At 32.9% G+C, this 22,336-nt stretch overlaps 1 pseudogene; it reads left to right on the top strand.

The window, feature by feature from the left end:
* On the top strand, nt 1,269-20,828 carry LOC105162336 (annotated as a pseudogene).

The following is a 22,336-nucleotide window of genomic DNA, read 5'->3' as shown; positions in this document are numbered from 1 at the left end:
GGCATCAATAATATGTTTGGATTTTATACTTATTTAACGTGAAAAAAAAAATAAAAACATCAATTATTTGGAACGTTTGCTTAAAGTTCATCTTTTAAAAAATTATATTTTCTTCGGAGAGTCAACTTAATTTGACATTGTAGTTTGTCTTGATACTAAAATACATGGTAAATATAAATAATTTAAATTTGTAAATTGCATTAATTTTGACCTAATCATTACAGTTGTATGCATTACAACTCATCTAATTAACTGAACTATTTATATATCTATTTAATCTGAAAAATTAAACAAAAAAGAGATTAATAATTATGTAACTTTTATTTTAAACTCATCTTCTTTTCCGTAAATTAAGCATTGCCAAAAAGGAGATACACAATTTTCGAGTGGGCCATAATCACAAAAACTTGTAATTAATTAGTTCAAACCACAAATCCCCTTAAATATTTAACGGATGGAACACGTGCAAATCAGGTGCTCCATTAAATAATTGACCATTGATTTAATAGACAGAGCACGTGATTTGCACGTACTTTGTTAAATGTTTAAAGAAAGTTTTATTATAACTACTATTGCCAATTTTTGTGATTTATGGACCAAATATGGTGAGCGTTAAAATAATGGAATAAAAACGGCAAAGAAAGTAAATTGTGGCAATTAAATTACAATGTTTTATGTTCTTATCCATACCACATATATACTTTCAAGAAATAATATATGACAACCCAAAAGTATATATAATAATTAGTTGAAAATTTTCAAAATTCACATCATGAAACTACTTTCCAACAGTCTTATCAATAGGTGAAAAGTTAAATAATATTGAATTTTATTATCGCACAATTTAGAGAATTCACATTCCTGATTGTCGTGTTGCGCAAAGAAATTATTTAAAAACATTAATTTTGGGCACTCATGAGAAAAGATGATGTCAATTAGTTTATTTTCAACACTATTTGTGTAAAAATAGTAAGACATAGTACAAGAGAGTATCCAGGGTCGTAAGGCGCCTGCCTATATAATGCAGTAGAATACAGTATCCAAATTCACTCTGGCAAAAAAATTATTTTCTCCGTGAAAATTTTCTTCTTGTTTCTCGCTCTCAAGGTTTCACTTCTCACTCTCTATTTTCTGCTCCCCCTTCCCTCAAACAAAATCCAGATCGAATAATTTTTTAATTTTCTGCATGCAATTGAAATCGGTGGTTGACGTGGATCCCTGACCTAAATTTCTCTCTTTCATTTCTGCTCAGTGAGTTCAAAGAACTAATGAGGATGCAAAAGGCGGTGAATTCAGATGGCCTTGAAATCAACCCTGCGGGTGGTGCCGAACCCGAGTTGCAATCTAATGACGCGGGCCGATGCGAATTGAATAGTGCGGATAGGGTGCATGAGAATCTGCACAGAGTTAGAGTGAGTGAGGCGAATGGCTTTGTTGTTTATACGAGGAACAAGAGGTTCAAGAGAAGAAGAAGCGAGGGTGTAAGTTTAACTGAACCTCCGGAGGCTGTGAGATCGAACGATGAAGTTGCAGTTCATGGTGGTAATGTGGGTGGTGGAGAGGGCGACATGATGGAACTTGAAATGAAGGAGGATGAAGTGGCAAAAATCGATGGGCCTCCGGAGTTTACGCGATCGGGAGGACTGAAGAGTGAAAATTGGAGGCGTTGGGTGGTCGGACAAAGGGGAAGATGGAGATGGAGATGTCTAAGGAAATCCTTATTCCAGGGCGCCCAACAACTGCTAACGAGCTTTTACAGACGGCATTGCTGGAAAAGGATTCTCAGTTTTCTACAACGGTGGCGATAGTGTAACGGTCAACAACCAGCATCGGCATTAATTATAACATATTTCTCTTTTTTTATAATTGTTGCGGTTATTGATTTTATCATTACTGTTGGCTTGAATGTGCATGAATTGTGCAGTGCTTGATAATCTAATGTGTGCATGTTTTTTTCTATGTGAAACAGCCTGAATTCAATCAAATCCAAATTAAAAACTCGGTCTATATTGGAATTGGATAAAAAAAGATTTGGTTTGGTATTTAATTTTTCTTGGTTTGTAGAATGGCACCCAATACTAAAACATTAATTTTTTTTATATATATTTTTACATTTAATCAAGTACATATTTATATAAATAAGAATTGTAACTACAATTTTTAATATTTAATTTGGAATTCAAAAAACATGAATTATTATGGAACTTTTGTTTGAGATTCATCTTCCTTTCATAAATTAATCAATTTATCACATAGAAGATACATAAATTTGAAATCTTGTGCTAGATATATAAATTAGGTTTCGCACAATTCTTCTTGCTCTGTGTTTTTCTCTCTTCCCCCCAAACAAAATCTAGATTGAACTTTTTTTTTCTTTTCTGCATGTAACTGAATTCTCTAGTTGACACCAATCTATAACTTGAAGTTCTCTCTTTCGTTTCTGCAGCACAACTGAACTAATGAGGACGGAAATGATAGAGAATCAAAACTGCTTATAATATGTGGTAAGTAAAATAATTTAGGTTTTTACAAAAAACAATTATTCTTTTTGCAAATAATTACATTAATTGCGACCTAATTATTACAGTTGTACATGTTATAATTTTTTTTTTTAAATTCGTGAGTGTTACAACTCATTGCTTTTGAATAAGCCTGTCAATGGGCTAAACTTAATTACCCTTGCCCAAACCCCTACTCTTAACAGATACTCGTTAAATTAAATTCATTGGGTTTGGATCCAATAAATTTATTTCCATTTTATTAGCACCCAACTCGTGCCCAAATTTTTCCACAATTCCACATACCATCTCTAGAGAAATCTTACCGACGAGATCACTCAATACTCTCCGTCAGTCTGCTCATTCCGCTCATCATCCCCCCCGCCACCCCCATCATTGCAACCGTTGCCCACCCTCCACATCTAGCCCAAACCCTTCTACTTCTTGAAACTGAAAAGGAATTGGGGTTGGCAAGGGCAATCTTAGCTATGTCGTCGGTAATGTCTCAAGGTTGCAATCTACGCCTCCTAGACATAAGCTCAAGAAACTCGGCGACTTGTGCTCCCTCTTTAGGTGGATTCTTTGGCTTTCCCTTTCCCCAGGCAGGTTGGCATCTCTCTCCCCCTCCCTTTAACAGAGGGAGCATGTGATTTGCACGTGCTTTGTTAATTACTCTGTTTTCTCTCGTTCCCTCCCCCTCCTCCTCCCCAAAACAAAATCAAGATCCAACCCTTTTTTCTTTTCTGTATGCAACTAAATTTTTTGGTTGACACCATTTCTTATCCTGAATTTCTCTTTTTCATTTCTGCAGCACAACATCCTTGAGTTCAAAGAACTAATGAGGACGAAAATGATGGAGAATCCAAACTGCTAATAATATGTGGTAAGTAAAAAAATTTAGAATTACACAAAATCTTTCCTTTTGCAGATAAATTGCATTGATTGAGACCTAATTATTAGTGTGTGTTATAAGTTTTTTTTTTTTTTTTAGAATTCGTGTACGTTACAATTCATTGCTCTTGAATAAGTTTATCACTAGGCTGAAATTACCCATGAGCCCATACTTTTAACCCATACTCAAATTAAGCCGATAGGGTTTGGATGAATAAAATACCGGCCCCTTGTTTTCCATTTTATTAGTACGCAACTCATACCCAATTTTTTTTGCAATTCCACATACCACTCTCTTGAAAGCTCTCACTGACTGAGATCTCTCAGTATTCTTCGTCGATCTGCTCTCCATCCCCCCCCACCACCCCCATCGCTGCAAGCGTCGCCCACTCTCCGCAGCCTGCCTAAACCATTCTATCGCCTTGCTACTGAAATGGAATTGGGGATGGCAAACGCAATCTTAGCCATGTCATCAATAATGTTTCAAGATTGCAACCCACAACTCCTAGACCTAAGCTCTCGGCGATGTGTGTTCCCTTTTTCGATGGAAACTTTGGCCTTCCCTTTTTTCTTGTAGGTTGGTATCTCTCTCCCCTAATCTTCGTTTCCCTTTTTTTGTGACGATCTTATGTGTGTGTTTTTGCATGTGCTAGTGTATGTATTTGTGCTTGTCTGTGCGTGTAAACTTAGCTTTCTTGTATTTCGACTGTGTTCTCATTTCTCTCAAGAACACTTTACAATAAAATTTGATTTCTCGCAACAAAAGCAACAATGCCCTAATCATTTTGATTTCTCTCAATAAAATTTGGGCTTTATTTTAATTTTGATTTACTATAAAACAAAAATATAATAGTTGGATTTCTCTAAATAAAAGTTTGGCTTTATTTTAATTTGGTTTATTATATATATAAAAAAAAAACATTGGGTATGGGTCTGACCTAACCCGAAAATATATGATGTGTTCTAGTAATTTTAGGACTATAGACCTATTGAGTCTTGAGTTGGGTGGGTAGGGTCTAGGCCTCAATAATATGTTTAGATTTTATACTTATTTAACGTGAAAAAAAGATAAAAACATGAATTATTTGGATGTTTTGTTTAAAGTTCATCTTTTAAAAAATTATATTTTCTTCTGATAGTCAACCTAATGTGACATTGTAGTTTGTCGTGATACTAAAATATATGGTAAATATAAATAATTTAGATTTGTAAATTGCATTAATTTTGACCTAATCATTACAGTTGTATGCATTACAACTCATCTAATTAACTGAATTATTTGTGTATCTATTTAATCTGAAAAATTAAACAAAAAAGGAGATACACAATTTTCGAGTGGGCCATAATCACAAAAACTTGTAATTAATTAGTTCAAACCACAAATCCCCTTATATATTTACCGAATGGAACACGTGCAAATCAGGTGCTCCATTAAATTATTAACCATTGATTTAATAAACAGAGCATGTGATTTGCACATACTTTGTTAAATGTTTAAAGAAACTTTTATTATAACTAATATTGCCAATTTTTGTGATTTATGGACCAAATATAGTGAGCGTTAAAATAATGGAATAAAAAGGGCAAAGAAAGTTATTTGTGGGACTTAAATTTCAATATTTTATGTTCTTATCGATACCACATATATACTTTCAAGTAATATATATAATAATTAGTTGAATATTTTCAAAATTCACATAATGAAACTACTTTCCAACAGTCTTATCAATAGGTGAAAAGTTAAATAATATTGAATTTTATTATCGAACAATTTAGAGAATCCACATTCCTGATTGTCGTGTTGCGCAAAGAAATTATTTAAATATTTATATATTTTTCTGTCAGTCTTACCTAATTTGACATTATGGTCTGTAGTTTGTCGTGACGCCAATAGTACATCGTAAATATAATAATTAATAACACAAAAATCTTAATTTCTAATGTCATGTTGCAAATTTATTATTAATTATATTAATTTTGACCTAATTATTACATTGTTACGCGTTAAACTTTTTTACTTTGCAATTTGCGTGCATTAAACTCATGACACGCAAACTATATATATATTTATTTAATTTGGATTTCAAAAAAAACATGAAATATTATGGAACTTTTGTTTGAGATTCATCTTCTCTTTCATAAATTAATCAATTTATCACAAAGAACATACATAAATTTGAAATCTTGTGCTAGATATATAAATTAGGTTTCATACAATTCTTCTCGCTCTGTGTTTTTCTCGCTTCCCCCCAAACAAAATCTAGATTGAACCTTTTCTTCTTTTTTGCATGCAACTGAATTCTCTAGTTGACACCGATTTATAACCTGAAGTTCTCTCTTTCATTTCTGTAGCACAACAGAACTAATGAGGACAAAAATGATAGAGAATCCAATCTGCTAATAATATCTGGTAAGTAAAATAATTTAGGTTTTTACAAAAAAAAAATCATTCTTTTTGCAAATAAATTACATTAATTGCGACCTAATTATTATAGTAGTACATGTTATAATCTTTTTTTTTTAAATTCGTGAGTGATACAACTCATCTTTTTTGAATAAGCCAGTCAATGGGCTACACTTAATTACACTTGCCCAAACTCATACTCGTAACTTATACTCGTTAAATTGAATTCATTGTGTTTGGATCCAATAAATTTGTTTTCCATTTTATCAGCACCCAACTCGTGCCCAAAATTTTCCACAATTCCACATACCATCTCTAGATAATTCTTTCTAACGAGATCGCTCAGTACTCTCTGTCAGTCTACTCATTTCGCTCTCCATCCCCACCGCCACCCACATCATTGCAACCGTTGCGCACCCTCCACATCTAGTCCAAACCCTTCTACTTCTTGCAACTGAAAAGAAATTTGGGATGGCAAGGGCAATCTTAGCCATATTACAACTCCTAAACATAAGCTCAAGAAACTCGGCGACGTGTGCTCCCTCTTTCGGTGGATTCTTTGGCTTTCCCTTTTCCCAAGCAGGTTGGCATCTCTCTCCCCCTCCCTTTAACAGAGGGAGCACGTGATTTGCACGTGCTTTATTAATTACTCTGTTTCGTTCCCTCCCCCTCCTCCTCCCCAAAACAAAATCAAGATCCAACCCTTTTTTTTTCTACATGCAACTGAATTTTTTTGTTGATATCAATCCTAACCTGAATTTCTCTCTTTCATTTCTGCTGCACGACATCCGTGAGTTCAAAGAACTAATAAGGACGAAAATGATGGAGAATCCAAACTGCTAATAATGTGGTAAGTAAAATAATTTAGAATTACAAAAAATCTTGCTTTTTCCATATAAATTGCATTAATTGAGACCTAATTGTTACATTAGTATATGTTACAATTTTTTTTTTAAATTCGTGTACGTTACAACTCATTGCTCTTGAATAAGCTTACCATTAGGTAAAATTACCCATGCCCGGACCTATACTTTTAACCCATTCTCCTCAAGTTAAACCGATAGGGTTTGGATGACAAATACCGGACCCTTGTTTTTCATTTTATTAGTACCCAACTCATACCCAAATTTTTCCGCAATTCCACATACCACCCTCTTGAAAACTCTCACTGATGGAGATCTCTTAGTACTCTTCTTCGGTCTGCTCTCCATCCCCCCGCCACCCCCATCACTGCAACTGTCGGCCACCCTCCACAACCACCCTAAACCATTCTACCGCCTTGCAACTGAAAAGGAATTGGGGATGGCAAGGGCAATTTTAGCCATATCATCAATAGTGTTTCAAGATTGCAACCGACAACTTCTAGACCTAAGCTCAACAAACCCGGCGACGTGTGTTCCCTCTTCGATAGAATCTTCGGCGTTCCCTTTTTCTATATAGGTTGTCATCTCTCTCCCCCAATCTTTGTGTTCCCTTTTTTTGTGACAATCTTGTGTGTGTGCTTTTTCATATGCTATTGTATGTATTTGTGCTTGTGTGTGCGAGTAAATTTTAGCTATTTTATCTTTCGACTGTGTTCTCATTTCTTTAAAGAACACTTTATAATAAAATTTGATTTCTCTCAACAATAGCAACAATGCCCTAATCATTTTGATTTCTCTCAATAAAATCTGGGTTTTATTTTAATTTGATTTATTATAAAACAAAAAAAATTGTAGGGGTCTGAATTCTCTCTATAATTGGCTTTATTTTAATTTGGTTTATTATATAACAAAAAATAAAAGAAAGAAAACATTGGGTATGGGTCCGACCTGACTCGAAAATATGATGTGTTCTAGTAATTTTGGGACTACAGACCTATTGAGTCTTCAGTTGGGTGGGTAGGGTCTAGGCATTGATAATATGTTTAGATTTTATACTTATTTAACGTCAAAAATGAAATAAAAACAAATTTTTGTTTAAATTTCATCTTTTAAATAATTATATTTTCTTCTGATAGTCTACCTAATTTGATATTATAGTTTGACGTGATACTAAAATATAAATAATTTAAATCTATAAATTGCATTAATTTTGACCTAATCATCACAGCTGTATGCGTTACAAGTCATCTAATTAACTGAACTATTATATATCTAATTAATTTGAAAAATTAAACAAAAAAAAGGAGACACACAGTTTTCAAGGGGGCCATAAACACAAAAACTTGTAATTAATTAGTTCAAAAACAAACTCCCCTTAAATATTTAACGGATGGAACACGTGCAAATCAGGTGCTCCATTAAATAATTGTCCATTAATTTAATAGACAGAGCACATGATTTGCACGTACTTTGTGAAATATTTAAAGAAAGTTTTATTATAACTAATATTGTCAATTTTTGCGACTTATTGACTAAATATGGTGAGCGTTAAAATAATGGAATAAAAAAGGCAAAGAAAGTAAATTATGGGACATAAATTTCAATGTTTTATGTTCTTATCCATACCATATATTCAAGGAATAATACACGACAAGCCAAAAATATATATAATAATTGAAACTACTTTTCAACAGTCTTATCAATAGGTGGAAAGTTAAATAATATTGAATTTTATTATCGAACAATTTAGAGAATCCACCTTCTTGATTGTCGTGTTGCGCAAAGAAATTATTTGAATATTTTTTTAATTTTCTACCAATTTTACCTAATTTGGAATTACGGTCTGTAGTTTGTCGTGACACTAATAATACATGGTAAGTATAATAATTTAATATTACAAAAATTTTACTCTCTAATGTCGTGTTGCGAATTTGTTATAAATGACATTAATTTTCACCTAATTATTACACTGTTATGCATTAAAACTTTTTTTCCTTTGAAATCTGTGCGCATTAAACTCTTGATACCAAATTGTTTATATATTTATTTAATGTAGAATTCAAAAAAGATGAATTACTATAGAACTTTTGTTTGAGATCATCTTCTTTTCCATAAATTAGTCAATCTATCACAGAGAAGATACATAAATTTTGAAATTTTGTGCCAGATATATAAATTCTTACTTTGAACTTCATTTGTGATACATAAATTTCAAAATCTTGTGCTAGATATATAAATTATTTCTTTTAACTTTTGTGAAATTTTTGTTTGAAGTTCATCTTGTTTTTCAAAAACCTCATTTAGCTAAGTCCCTAATTCGAGAATTAACTTATCACATATTCAATCTAGCGTTATTTCTATCCATACTGTACATAAATACTCAATTTAAAAACCCTTTACCCATTTTATTTACTACGCTGTTATCATACTATATATATATACTTGCAAACAATAATATATGGTAAACCAAAAATAAGTATAAGAATTAGTTGAAAATTTACAAAATCGATGTCATAGAACTACATCTGCCATTACTATGAATAGGTTGAAAGTTAAATAGTACGTACTAAATTGTGCAAGAAAAATTACGAGAATAGTCCACCTTTCAAATTGTCATATTACGTAAAAATATTGTTCAAAAATTATATTTTTCTTCTAACACTTATACCTAATTTGACTTTGTAGTTTGTTGTGATGTTAAAATGCGTGATAAGTATAATAATTTAAATCTATAAATTGTATTGATTTTGACTTAATTATCAATGTCTTATAAGTTACAACTCATCTAATTGCCTAAACTATTTATATACCTATTTAATTTGAAAAATTAAACCAAAAAAAAGTCATAATTAATTATGCAATTTTTGTTTTAAATTCATCTTCTTTTCCATAAATTAACCATTGCCAAAAAGGAGATACACAATTTTTGAGTGGGCCATAATCACAAAAAACTTGTAATTAATTAGTCCAAACTATAAATTCCTTTAAATATTTAAAGGAGGGAACACGTGCAAATCAAGTGTTCTATTAAGTAATTGACCATTGATTTAACAGAGAAAGAGAGCACCTGATTTGCACGTACTTTGTTAAATATTTAACGAATTTTTCTGTTATGACTGAAATTGCTAATTTTTGTGGCTTATGGACTAAATATAGTTAGTGCTAAAACAATGAAACTAAAATTACAAAGAAAGAAAGTTGTGAGACGTACATTGCATCTTTTTTCCCATTATCCATACAATTTATATACTTTCAAGCAATAACATATGGCAAGGCAAAAATATATAATAATTAGTTGGAAATATACAAAATGCATGTCATAAAACTACTTTCTGCCAGTACTGTCAATAGGTGGAAAGTCAAAAAATATTGAGTACTGCTATTAAATAATTTAGAGAATTCACCTTGCTGATTATCGTGTTGTGTAAAAAAATTATTTAAATATATATATATATACATATATTGTATAGTCTTATCTAATTTAACTTTATGGTATGTAGTTATCGTAACGCTAATAATATATGGTAAGTATAATAATTTAGTATTACAAAAATCTTGCTTTCTGATGTCGTGTTGATGATATTTATAAAAAAATTGCATTAACTTTGACCTTATTATATATTACAGTGGTAAGCATTACAACTTTTATTTTCTGTGAAATTCGTGTGCGTTACAACTCACCACAATTGTTTAATATATTTATTTAATGTGGAATTCAAATTATCAAACTTTTTTTTTAAAATTCATCTTCTTTTTCATAAATTTTGAAATCTTGTGCTGGATATATAAATTATTTCTTTTAAATTTTTTGGAAAGGAAAATAACGCACGTGTGTGAATAGAATATTTTCACGGATTAAAAATTTTGGGGATCATGAGAAAAGATAATGTCAATTAGTAATAACGAATATTGTGTCGTATGTTATCCAATACGATTTAGAATAAAAATATTAGCCCATTGTAAAATATAGTAAATGAGAGAATCCAATGTCGTACAAGCACTGGTCTATATAATGCGGATACAGTATGCCAGCTCACACTAGCAAATGAAATATTTTGTCCTTGTAAATTTTCTTCTCTTTTCTCACACATAAGGTTTCACATAGTTCTTCTCACTCTGGTTTCTCTCTTTCTCTCCCTCTCCCTTTTCCCAAAACAAAATCTATGTGCAACTAAATTCTTTGGTTGCCACCAATCCATAAGCTGAATTTTTTTCTTTCATTTCTGCAGCAGAACATCCGTGAGTTCAAAAAATTAAAGGAGGACGAAAATGATAGAAAATCCAAACTGCTAATAATATATGGTAAGTAAAATAATTTTGAATTACAAAAAATCTTGCTTTTTGCGTATAAATTGCATTAATTGTGACCTAATTAATTATTATAGTAGCATATGTTATAATATGTTTTAAAATCCGTGTATGTTACAACTCATTGCTCTTGAACCGTAGGCTAAAATTACATAGGTCTGGGCCAATATTTTTAACTCATACTCGTTAAATTAAACTATTTGAGTTTGGATGAATAAAATACCCAATGTTTTTCATTTTATCAATACTCAACTCATACCCAAATTTTTTCACAATTCCACATATCACTCTCGTGCGTTAAACAATAGCAACAATGCCCTAATCAGTTTGATTTATCTCAATAAAATTTAGGCTTCATTTTAATTTGATTTATTATAAAACAAAGATAATACTTTGATTTCTCTCAATAAAAGTTTGGCTTTATTTCAATTTGGTTTATTATACAACAAAAATAGAAAAACATTTGATATGGTCGGACCTGCTTGGAAAAGTCGGATATGTTACAGTACTTTTGGAATTATAGACCCATTGAGTCTTGAGTTGGGTGGGTATAGGGTCTAGGCATCGATAATATATTTGGATTTTATCCATTGATAGATCTAGAATTGGGGGATTCGAACTATTTATATATAATTATTTAATGTGAAAAAAAATAAAAACATGAATTCTTTTGGAACTTCAGTTTGAAGTTCATCTTTTCAAAAATTATATTTTTTTAAAAAAATAAAAACATGAATTCTTTTGGAACTTCAGTTTGAAGTTCATCTTTTCAAAAATTATATTTTTTTTCTGATGGTCATAGTTAATTTGACCTTATAGTTTGTCCCGATGATAAAAAACGTGGTAAGTATTATATTTTAATCTATAAATTGCATTAATGTTTTACCTAATTATCACAGTCTTATGCGTTACAACTCATCTAATTACCTGAACTATTTATATACCTATTTAACTTGAAAAATTAAACAAAAAAACATTAATAATTATGAAATTTTTGTTTTAAATTCATCTTCACTCCCATAAATTAACCGTTGGCAAGAAAGAGATACACAATTTTCGAGTTCATAGTACAAAAACTTGTATTAATTAGTCCAAACTACAAACTCTCCTTAAATATTTAACGGATGGAGCACGTGCAAATCAAGTGCTCCATTAAATAATTGACCATTGATTTAATAGATAGAGCACGTGATTTGCACGTGCTTTGTTTAATATTCAACAAATTTTTTTGTTCAAACTAAAATTGCTAATTTTTATGACTTCTGGACTAAATATGGTGAGTGTTAAAATAATGAAATAAAGAACACAAAGACAGTAAGTCCTGAGACACAAATTTCAATGTTTTCTGTTCTTATCCTTACCAATATATACACTTTCAAGAAATAATATACAACAAGCCAAAACTATATACAATAATTAGTTGAAAATTTTCAAAATTCACATCATGAAACTATTTTTCAAAAGCCTTATCAATAGATGAAAAGTTAAGTAATATTGAATTTTATTGTCGAACAATTTAGAGAATCCACATTCCTGATTGTCGTTTTGCGCAAACAAATTTTTAAATATTGACATATTTTTCTGTCAATCTTACCTAATTTGAATTATAGTCTGTAGTTTGTCGTGACGCTAATTATACATGGTAAGTATATAATTAATATCACAAAAATCTTGATTTCTAATGTCATGTTGCAGATTTGTTATAAATTATATTAAATTTTGACCTAATTATTACAATGTTACATGTTATAATTTTTTTTCCTTTGCAATCCGTGCGGATTAAACTCATGACACACAGACTATTATATATTTATTTAATTTGGAATTCAAAAAACATAAATGATTATGAAACTTTTGTTTGAGATTCATCTTTTCTTTCATAAATTAATCAATTTATCACAAAGAAGATAAATAAATTTGAAATCTTGTGCTAGATATATAAATTATTTCTTTGAACTTCCTTTGACATGGAAAATAACAATTGTATAGAATCTTTTGAGGGCTTAAAATTTTGGGCACTCATGAGAAAAGATGATGTCAATTAGTATATGTTCAACACCATTTGAGTAAAAATAATAAGATATAGTACAAGAGAGTATCCAGGGTCGTATAGGCGCCTGCCTATATAATGCAGTAGAATACAGTATCCAAATTCACTTTGGCAAAGAAATTATTTTCTCCGTGCAAATTTTCTTTTTGTCTCTCGCTCTCAAGGTTTCACTTCTCACTCTCTGTTTTCCTCTCCCCCCTCCCTCAAACAAAATCCAGATCGAACCATTTTTTTCTTTTTTACATGCAACTAAATTCGGTGGTTGACGTGGATCCCTAATCTGAATTTCTCTCTTTCATTTTCTGCTCAGTGAGTTAGAAGAACTAATGAGGACGCAAAAGGCGGTGAATCCAGACGGCCTTGAAATCAACCCTGCGAGTGGTGCCGAACCCGAGTTGTGAGCCAATGAGGCGGGCCCGTGCGAATTGAATAGTGCGGATAGGGTGCATTACAATCTGCACAGAGTTAGAGCGAGTGAGGCGAATGGCTTTGTCGTTTATACGAGGAACAAGAGGTTAAAGAGAAGAAGAAGTGAGGATGTAAGTATAACTGACCCTCCGGAGGCTGTGAGATCGAACGATGAAGATGCAGTTTATGGTGGTAATGTGGGTGGTGGAGAGGACGAGATGATGGAACTTGAAATGAAGGAGGATGGAGTGGCAAAAATCGATGGGCCTTCAGAGTTTACGCGATCGGGAGGATTGAAGAGTGAAAAATTGGAGGCGTCGGGTGGTCGGACAAAGGGGAAGATGGAGATGAAGATGTCCAAGGAAATCCTTGTTCCAGGGCGCCCAACAACTGCTGACGAGCTTTTACAGACGGGATTGCTGGAAGGATACTCAGTTTTCTACGACGGTGGCGATAGGGTAACGGTGAACAATCACCATCGGCATTAATTATAACATATTTTTCTTTTTTTTATAATTGCTGCGGTTGTTTATTTTATCATTATTGTTGGCTTGAATGTGCATGAACTATGCAGTGCTTGATAATACTAATACGTGCATGTTTTTTCTCTATATGAAACAGCCTGAATTCAATCAAATCCAAATTGAAAACTCCGTCTATATTGAAATTGGATAAAAAAAAATTGGTTTGGTATGTATTTTTTATTGGTTTGTGGAATGGCACCGAATACTAAAATATTAGTTTTTTATATATATTTTTACATTTAATCATGTACATACTTATATAAATAAGAATTGTAACTACAATATTTAATATTTAATTTTTGACCATTTATTATCTTTTTCTGGAAAAACTCAATTCATAAAAATATCAAACTGAAATATCGAAAAAGATTTAATAATTATGAAAAGTGAATCGAATTAGTAAATCAAACAAAAATTGGTTCGGTAAACCATCCAAAAAATTCAGTTTGGCTCGGTAACAAATTACCGAAAAATCTATTTTTTTTATATAAAAAAATATAACTTTTAGCATATATTATATATAATGTGTATTTATTTTTTAGTGTACTTATATATATATATTTATGTCTATATATATTAGTTTTTTTAAAGTAAATCTGATTATGTATATATTTATGAATACACTTTACCCCGGCCCCTTCAACTATATCAAATATATTATTTACCCTCCCTTAAACTAATAAGTATAATATTCACCTCTTGGACTAAATTTTTGGACAAAAATACCTTTATACTATATACACATATGATGCACAAATTAAGATTGTTGAATATTTTGCACTTTATATTAAATTTCAAATATTTCTTAATTAGAACAGATATATCTCAAATATTTACTTTAGAACAAATACCAAATTTTTAAAAAAAACCTTGTACTGAATACTAGATTAAAATTTTAATTTTGATTTTCGATGCAAATCGAAATTTCGATTTTGATTGGATGTGTCTGAATTCTGCACACCCTAAATGAATACCCCTAATTGTGATTTTTTTGTCCAATAAAGTGGGGAAACGGCTCAAAAGTATTTAAGATAATATACAAATTCGTATAAGTATTTTAATGTTATTTATATTTGTACGTGTTGTGTTTTCACTTACTTTTAGAATACACAAACTATTTCACATGCATGTATAACTACAACTTTGTTATTGGGCTCATAACATTTTCCATATGACATTCTAACAATAGTTTCATACTAATTTTATATACAAATTACAAGAAACTTTATGTTTTGTTTATATAATATGATAGAACTATGAAGTCATGCATTCATATGTGTAAGAAATTTTTGTTTAACAGTATTGACTGGATGTTTCTTCCTTGAAGGGATTGGAACTACGTGGAACTATGCATGATTCTCGTATTCTGTGCGCTTGCCGTTTATACAAGGGAGCTACAGTAAGTAGCCGATATTGTAGAATTTCTTGTTTAGTTGACTCATAAAACTATTTAATCATCCTGCAATTTCATGTTCCTATCATTGATCCAATCAATGGTGTCTCTAATTTATGTAGGTAGTTTCACCTTGGCAATTTGAGATCCATGCGTGCAACACGTCATATCCGCTTCGAGAACGGGAAAAGCCTGCTTGAGGTGGTCAAAGAAGTCAGGGTTTGTTCCGATATGACATTGGAAGAAGCCGTGCAAAGCTACGAAGGCCCTGCACTGGCGAAGGAGTCAGTCATCTGTCAGAAGTGCAACGGTGAGCAGCTTGGTTTATTACAATTGAATTTCTTGAACGCTTGCTGCATTTGAAAAGACAGCTTTTGTTCTTTGGTTTCTGGGGTCATTTCTTGCACCATTTGTTGCCAAGGTGAAAGTGCTTTGTGGTTCTTGCAAGATTGCCGTGAACTCAGAAGTTGGCGCAGCACGTGCGAAATCTAGGTATATATCTGCACAAGTAATTTATGTGACAAATTTTTCTTGTCTTGCACTCTTGTTTGTTGGATAGTGATTTGCTTGTGATCAGCTTTTAACCTTTATGAAGTGCATTGAACATCTTATATAACTAAAAACTTACTAGTTGCAAGATAGAAACGTGTACGTGCAAACATCTTCAAATGGTTATATGATACTGATATATAAACAGTCTTTTTAGACTCTGAAAGGTCGAACTTCTTATAAGCTTGTCTTATGTTGCCTTTATTGTTCCATCTTTCTCCCTCTTTTACTCACTAATATTCTGTTTCCTCCTTTCAGGCATTCGGAGTTGAAGTCTAATGCAAAATCTCAGGGAACATCCTCATCGAGGCTTTCGACAAGAAAGAAAGATCAACAGAATATAACAAGGAAGTAGGTTATGTGCATTTTTCTCGACTTTCTGAAGCCAGATATTTTGGCCTTTATATGCTATGAAACAAGTGAATATCTTATCTTTATAATAATCCTTCCTCCTTTTCTGATATGTTTTTGTTTGCTAGGTCAAGGCAATCGCGGCGATCTTCTGCACCAAAGTTGCACGGAAATGCTTTAGCAAGGTACTCAAAATCCTTATCGCGCATAAACTCAAATGATAGTTCCTCCTTGCATGGCTCAATGAAGAACAAGACAACGAGGAAGACGTTGAAGAAGAAGGTGCAAATGTGTATCATTGATTTTTCATTTAACTTTTATATCATGGTGTTTTAGGTTGTCAAAGAGGTCTTCATCCTTCAAGAGGGGAACTCCATCCGGCTCTGTGCAGTCAAAAAGTTCATTAAAGATCACTAGAAAGTTGGTTTCTTACTCCAATTTTCTCTCAATTCTAAAGTATTATGTGCGTGCTATTTATTGTTCTACTTTGCCTAACGGTCTCCTGCATTTTTCTGCGCAGAGATGAGGGCATGCACAAGCTGGTCTTTGACGATGGTGGATTACCAGATGGAACTAAACTCGCTTATTATGCTCATGGCGAGGTAGTCCAGATAAATACAGTAATTTGTACTTTGTTTTGCTATTTCAGCCTTGTAAACGTCTTCCTGCCTGTCTGTAGAAATTTTGTGCAGGCGTTAAAATCGGATCAGGAATATTTTGCCAGTGCTGCGATCTTTTGGTAAGAGTTTCAATTATTCATTCAAAATATTTAATCATTGTTGCTGGTTTCTTGATTTTTTCTTTTTTCCCCTACACCGTGCAGGTTAGTCCATCTCTGTTTGAAGCTCATGCTGGTTGGGCCTCCCGCCGTAAACCGTCATTTGCTTTTTCTTTGTTTTAATTTGAACATTAATGAACATTATTGTTTGTTTCAATCTGAAGATTATGCTTTTGTGTTCTTCTAACAGCTATATGTATATCTATACATCTAATGGGGTGTCCCTCCATGAATTCACCGTCTCTGTGCTAAAAGGGGGCAAGCGTTCCATCAAAGAAAGTGATGGCCGGTGCATCGTCTGTGAAGGTGGTGGGGAGCTTGTGCTTTGTGATGCATGCCCGAGGGCCTTCCACAAAGGTAGTTTTTACATTTATAAGTAAGCTAAATCTAGATGTGCACATATTGTGCTGCCGACTCATCTTCCTATATAATTGAACCACTATGATAGCCCACTCGGCAAATTTGGGCTATATATGTTATCACAATGGATTTGGCGAAGAATATGAAAGGGGAAATGAAAAGGCAACGAGAACTAAATACATTTGGCATAGCAAGCATGACGGCATGCTCACATATTCTGGAATTTTCTCCAATAATGCTTTGTGCATATTAGATGTGTACCAATTCTTGCACTTGTATGACGTTTTTACTTGAATGTCCATCTTACCGTGCAGAATGTGCATCTGTGTCTAGTGTTTGTTGTGATAAATGGTATTGCACATATTGTGAGAAGATGTTCCGGAGGGAAAGATATGCTGAGCGGAATGTCAATGCTGTTGCAGCTGGTAGAGCGCCGGGTAGTGATCCAATAGCACAGCTAACAGGTGGCTCCACTAGCATGGTCAAGGACCTCGAAGAAGCTGAAGTAATAGCGTGCATAATCTGCAGGTAGTCCTCATATATGGAAATGTAGAAAGTAACATTCTATAAGGGTGATCACTTTTTCTTTTTTTTTTTAAAAGTCGTATGAATCAAAACGAATTGAATTGTTTTTTTTGTCAAAAATCAACCTGTACTGTTAAATATATATTAATATTTTAAATTATACATATGAATAATTTGATAACATTAATTAATTGTTCGGAATAATTTCATCTTCGAATAATAGAAGCCTAAAGTTCATACATTATCAAATCGCAACATTGCAAAATCTAGTTTTCTAAAACTTATATATAGGCTCTACACAAGGATACATTTTTAAATTTTAATATAACAAATCAAGTTCATTAGAATTTTTCCCTTTCTCCTCTCTCTTCTCTTTTTTGCTGTCCCCTATTCTCTATTTTCACTTTTGAAAGGAATATTCATTATGTTTGAATTTGTATGAACAATTAAGTACATCTTTTGTGTTTTTTTATTTTTTGTTTTTTAGTTGATAGAGTTTTTTATTTCTACTGCGTAATTATCTAGTGTATCACATGTCATCGTAGTTGAAATCTGGTATTCAAAATATTTTCAAAAATATTTTAGTTGTATTATATCCTGAACTATTGAGTATTTAACTTTAATTGTTCTGAAACTTGTTAAATTTTTGTTACTTAAAGACTTTAGTTATATTTATTCTAGAATTATTGTGTATTTAACTTAAATTATTCCGGTAATCTATTATTTTTTGTCAATGAAAGAATTTTATTTAACTATATACATATTTTTGTTTTTTATTAGTTTCAATATTCTATTTTTATTATAAGTGTTAAAATTGCCAAACCGCACGAAACACACATTTGATTTTGGTTTCAAAATTGACCATTTGAAGAATTATTTTATAAAACTGTAAATGACAATTTAATTTAAAAGAATAATTTTAAGAAAATCGAACCCGCACGTTGATGCATTCTAGTTAGTGACAATTTGTTAATCCATTGACTTATTTTTTTGCAGATGCCATGATTTTAGTACATCGGGTTTTGGTCCTCGTACCGTCATAGTGTGTGATCAGGTATTGTTCTTCCTTTTCATCTTTGCTTTTCCTATATAACTAAGTTCCATCAATATAGATTACAATACTTCATTCGATTTCATACCTTCCAGTGCGAAAAGGAGCATCATGTGGGCTGTTTGAAAGAATGCGGGATGGATGATCTAAAGGTGCACACATCCAGCACAAGAATTAGCTACTTCAATATAGCATGGATAAATTTTCTTTTTAATCCTTTTTTTTTTTTGGTCTATCGTCTCAAAACTGTATGCACCGTTGTTGTCGGAACTTCTTGAAGGAAAGTGGTTCTGTTCCGCGGACTGCAAGTGGATCCACTCAGTACTGCAGAATTTGTTGAATGCCGGGGCAGAGGAGCTCCCAGATTGTTCTTTGGATATTCTAAAGAAGAAGCTAGTGGGAAATAATAGGGTTGCTGATGCTGGTATTGACGTGAGATGGAGGCTTTTGAGAGGAAAGGACAGTTCAAAGGAAGCCAGAGCACTGCTGTCACAAGTGGTAGCTATATTTCATGTAAGAATGCTTCTGTCATTTCATCCTAATGTTCTTGGTTACTTGAATTTATTGCTAAGTATAAAGATTTGCAATGATCAACAATGTGGTACTGTAAACTGCACGAACTATGCACACACACATGCACGTGCTATAAGAGAAGCCGGTATGATTGCAATTGTTCGTCGATTTGTGTTCCAGAAATGTTTTGATCCAATTATCGATTCAGAAACTGGGTGTGACTGGATTCCGCCTATGGTCTACTGGTACGTGCAACTTCTTCTACCTTTTAATAGGCATAGGGTCATTTTCTTGCCTTCGCCTGGCCGATCATGTCTTGTCCCCATAATCTTCCCTGTCTCACTCCTCATATCCCTTTGCCTTCCTTTTATCTCTGACAGGAGCAATATAAGGGGCCAAGACTTTGGCGGATTGTATTGTGCAATTTTAACGGTGAAGTAAGAACCATTTCACCTTATGTCTATTCGGAACCGCCAATCATCTCAGTACATTGGTAATTCCATGTTCTCATTTATGAGTTTTGGCAATCTTGCAGCTCAATTGTTGTGTCAGCCGGGATCATTCGGATTTTTGGACAAGATATGGCTGAACTCCCATTAGCTGCAACGCGCACTGGATAACAGGGCAAGGTAAGTTCTCATTTATGCTATAAATGTTACAACTCAGTGCCTACATAAATGAGAAAGGTTGTGATCAGTGGACTAAGTATCTTGCAGGGATACTTCCAAATACTTTACGACTGCATTGTGAAATTGCTGGCGTTTTTCCTGTCAAAATGCTTGTGCTCCCGGCAACCGACAATGCAAAGCCAATGTGGACAAACAAGTTTGGATTTAAAGAGATACCAGAAGTGCAGGTAAGCAAGCAGCCAACTGCCACAGCCCCCCTCCCCCTTGCCTTCCCTCAGGAAAACTACAAACAAACAACTCTAATTCCCCTGTTACTCATAATTGATCTTCTCTATTTTTCAGCTTGAGGACTACAAACAGACTTGTTGGCAAATGATAACTTTTGACAGAACGTCATTGCTGCAGAAGCCAGTCCCAAACTGTCGCATTATAAATCAGGAGCAAGCAGACTCTGATGTTCCCTTGCAGTGATTAGTCAAGAATCAATTTCCTTTTGCAGGCGCTAATGGCTTGGTGTAGTTTATTTCATTTCTCTGCTGGTTGTCTCCTACTGATTCTTGATTGGGATGCACTATAAGTTTATCATATGCTTTGGAGACATGTATCAAATTTTATGCGCAATGAATCTGCCTGGGCCGATTCGATCAAAATTGATCCAATAAAAAGTGGGTTTGGTCCCATTGGCCTGTCCTGGGATAGTCCCAGGTCTCAATACTTAGGTACAACTCAGCGTAGTCCAAGGATCAATTAGTCCCTATTAGGCTATTTCTTTTCCTTTTATAAATCACGACAACTTTTTTATTTATTCTTTAAAGTTGACTGTTCTAGATGTTTTTTTATAATTTTGAAACTCCGAAAATTTTCCTCTAGTATTTTACTTTTAAATTTTTAGTACATTAATTCATCCATACTAATTGTTTATTTTTTTTAAAGCTTATTTTAAATTCTTTTTGGATTTGCTATTATTTAAATTTATTATTGCAAGTGTGTTAGTAAAATATTACTTAAGTTTGAAAAATAGTCTTAACTATTTTTTTTCTAGTAACAAGTTTTTTTATGATTGAATTAATTATTCATTTATTTTACAAGACAACCATAAATTTAATTGTTTAAAAGAACTCCTTAATTTCATAAAATAAAATAATAATAATAATCATAAGACAAACACATTTGGGCTTGGTCTAGGCTTCAATCAAACCGATCCACGACTGGGCCTGGAATTTAAAACAAATATAATTTGAGTCTATTCAAAAGTTTACAATCATCCCAAAATCGACTATAAACAATAATGTGTTGATCCAAAACTTAATTTTTTTTGAAATCGGTCTGTGCTGATCCGACCTACGGTACACCTTCACTTGAAAGCCCGAAACGCACTTTCTCTGACCATTTTCAAGTGTCGAATGTTGTTAACAGTTTTGAGCTGTTATCATAAGATTGAGCAATTGGCATGCATGTACGTCTCAAAATAGTAATGATCTTCCTGTCACTTGTCGTAGTTAGAATGTTTCCATTGCGTTTCCAATGCTATTTAGGCATTATTTTGAAGAGGAGCTTGACATCTAATCCAAGGATTGGAAATCTCTGACTCCCACAATGTTCTTGGCTGTTTTTCTCCAAAGATGTACCTTTAAATCTAATCCCAGATATAAAATAAGCATTGAAGGAGTCGTAAAATTACTATCACGTTTTCTCCATTCAACAACCGAGTTCAACAAAATCACACACCATAATTACCCTTCTAGACCATCATCATCATCTTACACTCAAAACTGTCAGACTTGACTTAGCGTGTGACTTATTCTATCTCCATTTGCAGCCCATATCTTCTCTTCACAATGTAATCATCATATCCTCTCCACACAGACCAAATGAACTTCCTTTTCTTACCTCCTACGTCTAACCCTCAAAACCCACCAATAAAACAACATGAAACTATCCTCACATGACACTAATCTTAAACTAAACACAGAACAACATAAACAACTACAAGTGTCCTATCCTAAACCATGAACACCAAAACTACAACCTTCTTTTGGCTCACCACCTTAGCCGTTGTGCTTGTTTCCGTCATAGTTTCCCTGCATTCCTCCCACTCTTTTGGTTCAAGCATCAGCACGTCGGTAGACAGTATTCATCGGATCTTTGAACTTGAGTTTTTTGGTAAGGTAGCCAGAAAACTTGGCGTAGAGGACATTGTCGTTTCCATTCTAGAAAGAATCGTCTATAGTAGACATCATC

This window comes from Sesamum indicum, linkage group LG5 (assembly GCF_000512975.1).
Source record: "Sesamum indicum cultivar Zhongzhi No. 13 linkage group LG5, S_indicum_v1.0, whole genome shotgun sequence".
Classification (NCBI taxonomy): Eukaryota; Viridiplantae; Streptophyta; class Magnoliopsida; order Lamiales; family Pedaliaceae; genus Sesamum; species Sesamum indicum.
Note: the sequence above shows the minus strand (reverse complement) of the source record. Positions and strands in the feature narration are given on the sequence as shown.